We start from the raw sequence: 13989 nt of genomic DNA, 5'->3' as shown, positions 1-13989 counted from the left end.
AAAACGTTCAGTCCATCGTCCTAAAACGTAAGGAAATGTGTCTCGCACGGGAACAACACACGAACCTGCATCGCAACAAGGATCCTCGTGCAACGATTTCCAGCGGCTCGCAAACAAACTCTCTTATTGTGGACCACGGACCTCCCTGTGAAAGGCAGGAAAATGGAGATCATTTTCCATCAGATTTTTAAATATGCTCATCACCCTTCCTTTAATACAATCCCATTGGAAAACCTTGTTGCCAGGGAACATTTAATTTATTTTTTTTTTCTTACCGTTGCCCACGTTGTTGCCTGTTGCTAGGAGTGTTGGTTTGGTTTAGACTGTGTAATCAGAGTGAAATAACATCTCCAACAGGTTTATTTATTGTTTTTGGGTTTTTTTTTACGAGGGACAGTCTCTCTCACAACCATCCAACGAGATTGGATGATGCCACTGAAATGATTCAACGTTCAGTGAATATTTCTTTTTCTGTCTTGACTAAAAGTGTGCATTTCAGAACAAAGGTGTTGTGGAAGTTTGTTTGAAATCTGTGTTCCCTGTTCTCCCGTGCAGTAAAAAGGTTTTATTTTTAAGCTCGAGAGTCAGAATTTGTGCTTATTTTGAGATTAGGGTGACGGCAACGGTTCGTCGTGCAGCGTGGAGAATTTAGATCAGGAGATAAGGAACTAATGTACGTCAGTAGAGTATAACACGAGGGTGTAACGAATCAAACCTGCTCATGCTGTATGTGTGTGTTTTAAGTTTCTGTCTTGCTGGTGCCTGAGGCAACTGTTCTTCTTATAGCAGAGATGGTTGAGCTGTACTCCCAGGACTCGCTTCCCCCTCTGGCTGCATATGAAGTCTGGCTGATTCTCATCAAAGCCTCGCTCACCTTTTTGTCGTCGGGTTGCTACCGAGGCATCGCCGCATGCAGCAGGTGCACGATCCACAACAGCAGACACATTTATACCTTTTTTTTTTTTTTTCCATTCGCTTAAATCCATCCTCCGTCCTCTCAAACTGAGCTACTGTCTGCCTGAGTTAACCGAAATCTGTTTTATTCCAAACCCCCCTTAGGCAAAACACTCTCGCTTTGCGGGTTTCTGCATCGTTCTCCTCGTGAAAACCCTGCTAGGATGGAAGCTCGAGAGAACACAAACACAAACACATGAAAAGGTAGATCCAGGAACATCAATAATGCGTTTTCTCTGGGCGTGTTTATGCCCCCGAGTGCAGGAGGCGTGAAGCGGGGCCGCTGCGACTGTATGGAGCTGGAAGTGTAAACGCACGCTCTGTGTCTTCGCTTGAGCACAGGTGGTGCAGTGAAGATTATGAGGCTCACTCTCTCGGAGTTCAGGTGTTGGAGGCTGGAAGACGGCGAGCTCCACGAGGATATGAAATCAGCAGAGTCGACTTGCAGGCCATTATCATCTCAATGTTATCTGCATATTGAATAATGCATTTATGGTTGCTCTCTGCCTCTGTGATCAGAGGTGCAAAGATGGGCTTTCTGTGGAGTTAAAACCAGCCTGTGTACTGACATATTGTTTGTTTGTGTCTATTTCAACCTTATATGTGATTTTTTTTTTTTTTTTTTTTTTTCTCTTGAAAAAAACCACGATTCCACGGTCGATTACACATTCATTTCTTTACACGTAACAATTCTAGGCACGTGCTGTATGTTTTTATTTTAAATGATGAAACCATTTCTTCCATTTTATTCCTTTCTTAAAGTAAATATATATCATTTTTATACAAAATTTCAAATTCAGTAAAACAAATTCTACATTCAAAACAAGAGGCTTTCCAAGAGATTTCTCTATTTTTGCCCAGAATGTTTTTAACATTGGGTAAAAAAAAAAAATTACACTCAGTAGCCACTTTATTAGGTACACCTCTCCGATACTGGGTGGTACCGTGCGTATTTCCTAAAATACACAAAACAACTACGCTATTCATAGACGAGATAGCAGTATGGGCCACAAACATGGGACCTACCCTACCTCACTGTGGTGCTGCTAGTTTTGGAGGCATTCTGGGGCACCACAGTGGCGAGAGTTGCAGTTGAACAGGTAAATAAATAGTGGGTTGGTGTAGGATCATTTGGGGTGATTTAAAAAAAACATTACACATACACAGTATGATGTATGGAAGCCTGTAGGGGACTATATTAAAATGATAATGTAAACTTGAAAATGAAAATTAAATTCCACGATAGCATAATTTTCCAAATATTTACAGTATGTGCTGTTAGAGTAAAAATTCAAATGTAACTGCATAATCCAATTTGCATTTTCTTTTTCACATAGTTATTTTTACATTTCATTTTCAAAATCGGATGCAGTTCTACAGTGGATAATATTCAAATGTTAATTCAAATTTGAAAATTAAAAGGCAATACATACAATGTAACCATTCATGCAAGCAATATTCAAGTCACAATTAAAATTAAAATGCAATTTTATAACAATGTGAAAATGAAAATGAAAACAGCATTTGACGATCCAATTTAAAAGACTTAACCTGCTCTGCAGTGGACAATAGTGGACAGAGTGGACAGATTCAACAAGCGAAACAGCGCCCCCGGTCTATTGCATTTCCATATACATGTCACCCTTTGCGAGCCAAACCCGCTCTGGTTTCAGGTTACGTAACTTAGTGGAATATCCAAACACACACCCAAAATCGCCTGGTTTTCAGTCTTTTGTGGTAAAAGAGTGTCTACTATCGTGCCGCTGCGTGCCAGTGTAGCTCCCATGGAAAAAAATAGTGAATACCGCTGCTCTGGAGAAAAATGCCAGGAGTTTTTTCAAACCACCCCGTCTGGCACCAGCAAGTTGTCCACAGTCAAAAATTGAAAACTTAAAACTCAAACTGCTAAAGTCAAGGGGTCTTAATATCTCACATTCTGATGCCACAGTAGTACAAGGTTTTTTCGAAGATACTGAAAAAGTGGGTGCAGGTATCGACATCCCTGTAAATTCAGGATTTTGGGAAAAGTAGAGGTGGAAACCATGAATCACTTTGCTGATTCACATCACTTCATTCAAGGTCTGTTCAAAGGTTCGTAGTCCTTGACTATAGTTCGTTCGCTCTTTTCCTGAGCCATGCGGCCGCATCAGCGCTGAGATGCCCTTCAGTACATACGACAGTGGCTGAGCGCCGTGAATTAACCATTCACACCGCCCCGATTTTAATAACAAGCTTTGCTCTCGATAATGAAGTCAGACGGTTCTGACCTAATTACCCCACTGAAATTAGAAATTTAATTGCATAAATTTTTCAGCTGCTGGAGTCGAGGAGGCATGGCGCCACAAATCTATTATCGCAGATTCTCCCGCTCATAAGCTGCTCTTAGGCATGACGCCAAGTGGCAACAAATGACTCCCATTTGGGGCAAATGGTGATGAAGCTGCTGGTGGTTGTTTGTGGTGGCAGACAGCCATTCTGCTGGAATCATTTGTAACAGCAGCACAGCGAGGCCATCGACCTCATGTCAATGCGCGCTCTGATCAATTTGGCAATGAACGTGACACTAAGGTGAGTCTGAGAAGGACATGCGACTTAAAAGAACATTTATAGGAAAACTACAGGTTATTACAAATTGGATTTTTATATTCATAGGTTTGGCCATGGATTCTTCTGGTTATAAATAACTGGGGATGTACCACTCCACACTTTTCTCTCAAGACATAAATCAGTCCTGCTCAGATTTCTAACATCTCCTACAATGCTGGAATATGCCCAGAGTTAGAATAAACTAAAAGACCGAAGAAAAACTCCACAGCCACAGAAGGGTTTGTACCCTCTATGTAGTGCTAGCTATGACTATTAAACTGACTTCGATATAGTCGTTGACCACTTTTCACATCAGAACTAAATAAAAAGTCACTTTTAAAAAACGAGAACTATAAAGAAATGTAAATTTTTCGTCACCAAATAAAAACCAAATGGCAGTGACGGACAAATGAACTAATTACAGTTTTAAAGTAAATTCTTCCTCAACAACCTGCATTTATCTTTGGAATCACACGCTGTAGCTCCTGATCTGTAAACCAGTATCTCTAACCACCAAAAGTACTGTTCAGAAGTTGAGTTTTTCTCTCCCCAGACATAAATCTGTCCTGCTCAGGTTTGTTTGCCATAGTGGTTTTATACCACTATATAGAATCTATACAGCAAAAAACAAAAAAAACTCCTCCACAGCCGCAGAAGTGTTGATGTGTAGTACAAGCTCTGCGGAGTTTTCCTTTACACTTTTCTTTTGGAGGATGTTCATTGCCGCTTTTCCCTGTTCGCATCATCCACTCAGCGCCCACTCTATTGAAGCGCCAGTGACTGGATGCAGAGCGGCAGGGAAATAAGCAGCAACGATTGCCTGCATTTACGCTGAAAAGGTCAGGTCATTTTTTTTATTGAATCCCCCCCCCTCTCTCCTTTTTTTTCCCCAAAGATTTCTCCCGTGACTCTAACACACAGTGCTGCTCCTTCAGCACACCAACATTTGCTGTAATCAACATCAAATCACTTTACCGATTGGTTTTCTGCAGTTCCACCAAGTTTGTATGAAGTCAGTGATTTTTTTTTTTTCTCCCTGCTAGCTACCATTGAGTAAAAATCCAGAAAATTGACTGATTAAAAAAAAAAAAAAAAAAAGACTGATGTGTGATTCATGCCTTTTCTTACTCCATTAACTTTGGCACATATGAGAATGTCAGCACAAGAGGTGGTGGTGTACATGTAGCCAGTGGGTGTAATTTTCTTTTTGTTTTGTGACTGACATTTTCAAAATCTCCTAGAGTCATTAACAGTACCTGCACCTTGGCCTAAAAGCTGAACTAAAGCTTGTTTGAGGTATTTCAACGCAATGTGAAATAGAAACAGTGAAAACGCCTTATAGGAAAGCTACAGTGTGATTTAGTTTAACTTGAGTTTCATTATTTAGCTTTGGTCTTTCGTTCTGTTAGTTGTAACAACATCATACCCCCTAAAGTAATGGCTGGGATCGTTTAACGCAGCACATAGTTTAATATAAATCCAAAGGGGCAACAAACGAGCGGTGAGATAAGCATAGTTTGTAAACAAGCTAGCTGACAGTTTTGCCAGATTAGCTACCACATAGGGTTGAGTGATGCCTTAAAACACCTCACTTAGTAAGTACAATGTGTTGTCCAACCACATTGGAAATCTGATGTTGATAGTTGTTCCAAAAGGCCAAACTCCAAGGCGAGGTGGGAGGGGGGGGGGGCGTGATATCATTTGAATATGTCGATAAGAGCGCAAATTTTTAGACAGTCTCTCCTGAAAGACATTCGTAGTGTTGCGCTTAGTTGTTCAAACGAAAGGTGACGGAAAAAGTTGTGTCAGGAATTAAAAAAGAGAGCTAGAGAGAGAAGTTAAAACCCTCTCACAGCTGGCCAGTCACTGCATGAAATGGGTGACAATGTCTGATCGTCAGTTTCAGAAAATGACTGAGCTGGTCGGACACAGACGCCGCAAGGTGTCGGGGGAGGGGGGGTTCCTGAAGCTATCCAACCACCCGACAGGCAGTTCCGATGACGCACATTGGCAGCGTTAGTGCGGTTGCAGTGTGCTCACCCGTGATGTCGCTGGTAATCAGGAAAAACGTGAATCCACCCAACTGCAAGAACAGAGGATCACATGTGAACCTCAAAGCAGAACAGACAGTTTGGGTAAAAATTTCACACTTTGCTATTATTTTCTCTTCCAAATAAATTTGGCGAACCTCGCGATTTATTTACAACCTGTGCGATTGTCTCACTTCATATTTTTATTGCACCGTTGGGCCTATTTTTAGCAGAGTCGCCACATTCGCATATCTAGTGCCACAGAAACCCCTGGCGTTGTGTTACCTTACATAAAAATGATCCTAACAAGTTTCATTTAGAGACAGATTTTAAAATTTACACTGGTATCGGAACAGGACTCGGTATCGGCAGATACCTTGAGTATTACAATTGTTGGCATGGTATTTCTAGATCGATTTATGAATTTTGTGTCAATGTGATGAATCACCTGGATTTCTTGGGCATTAATTTCACTTGTTCAGCCGAAAATGTAACATGAGTGAAGATTTTGTCCATATATCCCACGCTTGCCCTAGTGTGTCATCAGGGTTATCCAGGCTCAAGTTCGGAGACTATAAAGGAGATGAAGTTTGAAAGACATCCAATGAAAGATGTTATCAAGTTGAATCAAGGCCCGAGTCATCTTACACAAAGTACTTCTCGGATTGCCAAACGACATTTGAAACCTGCTTTCTAACTGCAGAATCGTCTGTTTCCCAAAACAGACAGTCCAGCAATCCAACAACTTTATAAAGCGGGTTGCCAGGTGTGCAGAGGTGTGAGAGTGTGCGCCACGTAAACCCTCACTCCGGTTTCATTTTTCACACAACTATTCAGTGCCTTCAAAGATAGACCGCTCAAATGTGTGTGCCATTATCCCCATTTGTATGATTCATTACTTTGAGACAAGAAAGACTCGTAAAGGCCAGAGAGTACCTAGAGATAGATCAGGAAGGCGGTGTGATTCAGCCAAGAGGAGACCAACTCTGACCTGGTATAAACATTTATCCCTTGAGACTAGTTTGTTTCATGCATTACTGAACCTTTTAAAGTAAGCGTGGGATCAGGCTTTTATGAAATTTCACAAATACTGGGGACCAAAGTAATGATACCTCTGCCTCTAACAACTTTGACCTTTCATTATCAGTCTGTAAACTTCATGAACATGCAGTACTAAGTTGCTGGAGTGCTCTTTTCACATCACAATTTGTCATTTTTCCAGAAAAAGAAGAAAGGTGATTTTCCTGTTTCGGCGTGCCCTTCAGAGAGCATTACCTTTGTTCCAGGGACATAAGATGAATCAGTCTCTGCTGTGAGAGTACTTAACAGCAGTAAGTTGGATGAACTTTAACTTAGTGCATTAAGAGCAGGTTCCATCAGCAACACAAGCACCAAACATGCAGCCATCCTTAGCTACTCTCACGCTCTTCATTCATCTTCTGAACAGTAGGAGATTTCGGGTTTCACTGGACCCTGACTCTTTCTTCCTACTTGCTTCACTTGCCTGTGGTTACCAAAATGGTGCTGATGCTCCTGCACCGGGTGTCATTGCTATTGTTTACCTTGACGTTGCAGACAACAATAGCAATCGGGTCAGCCAAACATTTCTCCTGAGTGTTTGTTTCAGTTTCTTGTCAATATCTAATCATTTGTTATTCCACTCCCTTTACACTTCTGACTGAAGTTGCTTCTTTCATTTTTTTTTCTTTAAAAATTGAAAATTGTGTGTTTTATTTAACTTTTTTGCATTTTCATTGACGGTTTTGCAGCGTATCTGTTGTGAAGCCATTTGAGGTTTGAAAGGATGAATGTGGGGACTTAAGGGAACCATCAGGGTCTGGGGCTTCTGGGCAGTTGCCCGTTTAATCCACCTCCACTATAAAATGCTGCAGGGAACCCTGCATGTAAAGTAGATTTGGACTGCAGCCTATAGATTAGTTGCTCTGCTTTAATCTGCTTCATGATTAATTCTATTCCTTTTTTTATATCTTCACATCCACATTGTAACTCTTATGAATTGTAGATTTGGACAGACCTCAGATACAATGGGAATGCAGCCATTAAGTCTGCAAGGGTGGAGATGTCTGCACTTTTGGATTCAGCCAGACAGTCACCACCTGCTGCCATTTTGGGGCACTGACGTATCCAGTTGCCAGTGGCTGCTTTAATATCTAGTTAATGGGATTAGGAGGCTCCATGTTGACCAGCCCATTATTATACAGATCCTGTCATTCATCACATTAAGAGTGCGTGTTGTTCTCTTTTGTAGATGATGTGCTCATATTTTCCTCTAGATAAAACTCTACTTTTTTTCCTTCAGGTTTGTTTTTGCCCAAATATATTTTTATATTTATCATCCACTAAGCTTTTGGTACAGTTTCCAGATGTATTCATCCCAAATTCCTTGTATAATTTACACTAAACCGCAATCCCCAGAATCTCTCCTTGACTGTGTCTGGCAGATCTACAGATTATCATACTCAAAGAGGAAGCAGTGTTTTGGAGACAAGTAAATTGGATGAAGCGAGGAGGGAGGGGGGTACCTTTTGTTGTAGCAAAAGTAATTTTTCATGTGGTATAGCTGCAGGACCATGTGCTGCCACTGCTGCTGTATGGAAATGATGGAGTCCTTGCCCAGTGGGCATGTCCATATTCTTCACTTTTCCCTTTGACCAAGTTCCATCGTAAAAATGCCTCAAGGTTTAGTCTCATCTTGCCACACCCCATTATGTTCGGGGAAACGGCGAGAGTGAGGTTAGGGGAATGTTGGTGTGTGTCTAGTGAGGAGCTGTAAAGGAAATGGACTCGACAAAGGCTCCTCGAACAAGGCTGCAGTCATAGTGAAAAAGCTGACACAGGAGAAAGACTGCTGTCTTTGGAGAATCTCTCTGGGCTGCATTGCTGCCTGTAGCTCTCACTGCCAACCTGAGACAAAATACTGATGAAATACAGTATCTTTACATTATTGATATGTCTCTTGTGCTCTCAACACTAATTTCTACCCCTTCGATCTCCGGATGTGAAGCTCCCTTTATGTTCCCTTTTATGAACAAACGGTGCTGAATACAGCCTAATCTGACACCACAGTCCATTCAGCAACTGGCTGATGCAGATCTGTCTGACCCGTTACGCTTATGCCCAATAAAAAAGCAGAATACAAGAGTCATAATAAATCCTATTATTTGTCTAGCCCTGCGGGACTTGTTGTCATATGAGTTAATTCCTGGGGTGCTTCAGGATCAGTGCTTTAACTGTGACGGATAGCAGGCAAAGTAGACGTGAGTAACATCACCAAATGATCAATAAACAGTCAATATTTTAATCAAAATGCCAATTGTGGCGCGATTTAATGGTTGATTATTCCATTTCACCAGTCACTATTCCATATACTATCCTACAAAGTTTATGTAAGATTGAAATATCCAGCTGTTTTTTTTTTTTGCACCAATGTTCAGTGTGACACTCTTATTACTTTGATGTTGACCAAGTGACACAAAGCAGATTTTACTATGAAAGTATAGGCCAAGTTTCACTTACCCATGAAGTACTTATGTACTTTAAATTCTCAAATAGTGGAGGAGAGAACCAGTTCTTTATTCGGCTTATGCTAGAAACAGGCCTTTGTTTTCTAATTTCTCCCGTTCCCCGGTTAATGCAAACTCAAAACTTTCTCAGTAGTTACTTGTTGTCTCGATAAACTCAATATAATGTCCGTTTCCATAGAACTCATTCCATCAGTACAACAACACTTTCACTGCCACCCAACACACTGTGTAGATTTTTCACAATCAAAACCCACCAATAACGGGCAGGTTTGAAGACGTTTAGTGTGAAAAATCTGCCGGAAGTGTTTAGTTGCATTCCCTGAAGTTTAACATAAAGACTCAGAGCAACAGAGGGGGAGTATGACATGACTCCGTGGTGTACTGGTGGAATTAATACTGTGGAAATGTGCAGCATACTGAATTAACCATGTGAGCTGTGTTAGGTGGCTAAAGTCTACAGCCTACTCCATATTAGCGACTGACTTTTATTTGTTCGTGCTTATATGTGAGGATTTACGGGAGTTAAAAAAAACAGACACGTAGTTTTGCTTCAGTGGGTGACTTGACATGTTCAAACGTGTGACTGCGCATTTATACATTTTGGGCTGCACACGGACGACCCGCACAGGCTCTGTTGACACTGCCAAATAACGAAACGTATGTCATGTGGATCTTTGTGGCCACGCGGATACACAAGTCATAAATCAGGCTTTACAGGGGGCTAGCCTTTATTTTTTTATTTTTTTATTTTAAAGTGTTGAAACTTTGGTCACTCCAAGACAAATATGAAGTCCACCTCCACTCAAAACAGTGTTTTGCTTATTGTTACTTCTCTTTTGATGTTTGAGCTTCACTGTGCAGAATGATGTACAAGTTAGAAGCTGTTTTCGCACTCATCTGCTGAAGTAGGAAATTAATTCAGACACAATGTCCCCAATTACTCTAGATGACCCATCAACCCTATCACCAGAGAGAAGGTTTGTTTGGATGATTCTGCAAACGATTTCTGTCTACAATATCAGTACATGGCAGCTACAGTGTGATTAAAGTTAGGGAAAGCATTTGTTTATGACACATAATGTATGGTCAGGGTTAGGCAACAAAAAATCTTGGTTAACACTAGGTAAAGAACACGTTTACTTTTTTAAAAATAAAAAACGAGCAAGTGTTACTTGCAGGTTTGTGAAGACTGCTTTCCCCCCGGTGAAGGTTGTATGCACTACACAACCTGCATGACCTCCACACCCTCACACAACAAAAGGATTATTTCTTCTTTAGAAAAGTAGTTGCAAAGAAGTCTGCTCATCACTTCCTGTGTGCAAAGACCAAACGTGAATTCTTTTTTCGCAGTGGCTTCAGGTTTGCTTTTTATTGAATGAAAGCCATTAGCCAGAGCACAAAATCGGACCTTTTTCTTTTACATGAAATTGTTGCTAGTAATTACTTTGGCTACACTGTAATGGCGTTTCAAACTGCTTTAGCTGAATTTTTTCCAAAAAAAACCCCTCATTTCATATGCAATTGCACGAATGTGTTGCTGTTTTGCTTTTAAACTTGCTCTCCCTCTATCACACGATCACAGCACTTTTAACACCCACATGTGCCAACAGCCAGAGCAAATGAACGTGCAGCAAAATTTACTGAGACTTGAAAGTGCAAAGCTAATGACTCACATCTGGCTTGAGGACTTTAATAATACGAGTGTGAGTCAAGAGGATTTTTCTGAGTGTTAAATCACGACACCCATGTTATCAGGTAACTTCACAGCACTGGCAGATCAGGTGTTGAGCCTTAGCCGCTAAACAAGCATCACTCATCCGCTTGTACGTGTAGCTTGTTCTCAGGGACCGGTCAAAGTGAGAAGAAACATAAGTTTTATAAAGGTTTTTATTGACTTGTGTACAACAGCAACACCCTTGGCAGACCAGATTGGAAAAATCAGCCTTTGCATCATTTTTAGTTTCGTCTCATATCTTCTAACGGCATCTTTCTGGAAGATTAAAGGGGTGAAAGAGAGGGTTCCTATGGGTTTTTTTTTTATTTTTTGCTGCCCTAGACATCACAATGAACAAATTACAGCATTTCATAGGGCTGTTCTTCAATATTAGTGGCCTTACAAGAGATGTCTGCGTTTTTATTGCTCAGTTTCCTTAACACACACACACACACACACACACACACGCACACACACTGTTTTAGCAAATGGGATTTCGAAACTGAAACACATTCAGTTTCCCAGTCTACGGTTCAGTGATAGAGGACAGCCTAACGCAAGCACCTCACTATTGAAAGATTGAGATCGCTATCTATATTTTTCTCACTCTCAACAAATCCCATGAAAACCAAAACCAACAATATGTTAATCAGTCTATCTGTACTTTTCGACTTTCCTCCTCTGTCTGTGGCTCTGTGCCCCAGCCCCAACTGTTCCTACTGAAGATGTGAATCTTAATAACAGCTCACGAATATTTGGGGTTCTTTTCAAACGGCCACGCCAGCAGCTCTGCGAGGCTGCACTTTGGCTCTTTGGCTTGAGCTAAATGCTAACATGCTGATGTTAAGCAGGTGTCATATTGACCATGTTCACCATCTCAGTTTAGCGTGTTAGCATGCTAACAATCGCTGATTCGTGTTAATCACAAAATACAGCTCAGGCCGGCGGCAATGTCGTTACGTTTGCAGGTATTTCATCATGATCCAAATTTACTTAAATGGTGACCTGACGATGGAGCTTTATGAAAAGTCAGGAGATCACCAAATTTATTACAATTTATCTTGAGGGGGGACATGAAGGTCTGTATCAAATTTAAAGGCAATCCACCAAAAGGTTGCTGAGCTATGTCAATCTGGACCAAAGCGGTGGACCCACCAGTCGACCAACAATGGTGTGCTTAGCTCCGCACCACTAGCATGGCTAAAGAGGCCAAAGTGATTTCCTTAAACATCCGGCCACTGTAGCGTTTCACACACTCTACTCAAACAGTTGTAAGTAGTGCATTTGCCGAGGGCTATTTCAGTGGCGGAGTAATACACATTTGGTGCGCTAATGAGGTGACTGATTTGAAATAAAGTACAATGCCCATGTTCATGGTGATGGAGGAGCTTGTCCCCCAAATGCAACCGTGTGGCTCTTTGATGTGTATTTAATGGCTTTTTGAACAACAATGGAGCTCTATGGCCCAGAGGGATAAGATATATGAGGGTTTGGCTACACAGGACACACTTGTTAGTAGGATCAATTTATTCTTAGATTTAGTCTTTTTTTTTTTTTTTTTGGTGGGTTTTGTTGTCTATATGAATAATATAGAATATCACCAAATTTATCCTTTGAGCCAAGAAATCTAAATTACAACTCTGACAGGCTTTGTCTGGTGATGTATTTTCTCTTTCTTATTCGCTAAATTGCTCGTCTCTAATTTGAAAATATGACTTTATTACTGATGTCAATTACAGGCCCATATAACTCAAAGCGAGAGAGGAATTTTGGCTAAAAGCTGTCGCCCTTCCTCCCAGCCGCTTTAATAGAAAAACCCTCTTGATTTAGCGGCAGACGTGTTGCAGGTCGGCACAGCTCTGCTCAGCCTCTACAGCTGTCACTGCAGGGATCCATTTATTTTCTTTGAGCTCCTCCTCCCCTCGGCTTCCAGCTTCACTAATGACATGACTTGGTGTCTTCGGCGAGGTATTTGATACCCGAGGACGAGACACTTAGTGCGGGGAACACTGCAAGCTTCATTTAGCCAACAGTGTTCACTACAGTAGCTGGCATGGCTCTCAACACCCTGCTTATCGACTGCTTTTCAAAAGGCCTGAGACAGAGTGATGGACATGCGAACGAAAACATGCAACGGTGTCTTTATTCTGTAATTTCTCCAGATAGCGAAAATGCAAATAATAAGACCCATTTGATAGTGTAAACTATGATTCATTCAAAAGAAAAAAACCCACATAGGAGATTTAATTTATTACAAATTGCTTTTCAAATTGTGTGCATCAAAAAAGCATTTCACTGCTTATCAGCCTATTTGGCTCTGAGGTTGGAAAGAAAATAGATGTTGGAAATTGCACCCCAGCTGCTATTTGTAATTATGCATTTTTGAAAGAGCAGAAATCAACTCGGGATTTTAGTGCGAGGGGCTGTTTTTAATTGATATGATGGAGCTGCGGGAAAAGCTTTGAAATGAGAGCTTTAGCAAGGAGAGCAGAGAAAAGCCTTTGTGCAACTGCTGCACAGGCTCTTTCTTTGTGAGCAGAGGCAATATAAAGCGCAGGGTGAGTTACAGCATTATTTTTTGAGGATTTAAGAGGCTGCATTCCCCCAGAATATTGGCCCCTGCTACATTAAAGAGTGCCCTCTAACTCGGAATAATCAGGCTCTGTTTTGTTCAGCATCCACCGTGGTTTAACAGCCAACAGTATTAACGAATGCCTCTGTGCATCGGTACATATTGGGGTTAACCACCTTCCTAAAACAAAACCTAAAACCTTCAGCTGAAGAAGCATATATTTAGCCGTCACTCTGCTCTGTGTTCCCAGGTAAGCGATCAGATCTCAAAACGCTCTGTCATACTTTCAGACAGCGGCAGCTGCGTACTGTTTGATGACGGATCGATGATTTCAACCCCTCTGATCTGGGTGAGAGTAGTGGTTCCCAACTCTGGGATCTGTACCTTCTGAGGCGTCCCGGGATAAATGCACGGGGTTCCTATGGCCCCAAATTTACAAATGACAAATGACCCTGCCCCCTTAGATCCTCGGTTTTGAATAAGGGAAAAAAAAATCCAGAGTACAATGATAATCCACTGTTACTTTTTATTTCTTGAACTTAAAAAATAGAAAAAAATTAAACAGTAATTGTGGCATGTGCAAAACTT

Source organism: Xiphias gladius, chromosome 4 (genome assembly GCF_016859285.1).
Source record: "Xiphias gladius isolate SHS-SW01 ecotype Sanya breed wild chromosome 4, ASM1685928v1, whole genome shotgun sequence".
NCBI lineage: Eukaryota > Metazoa > Chordata > Actinopteri > Istiophoriformes > Xiphiidae > Xiphias > Xiphias gladius.
Note: the sequence above shows the minus strand (reverse complement) of the source record.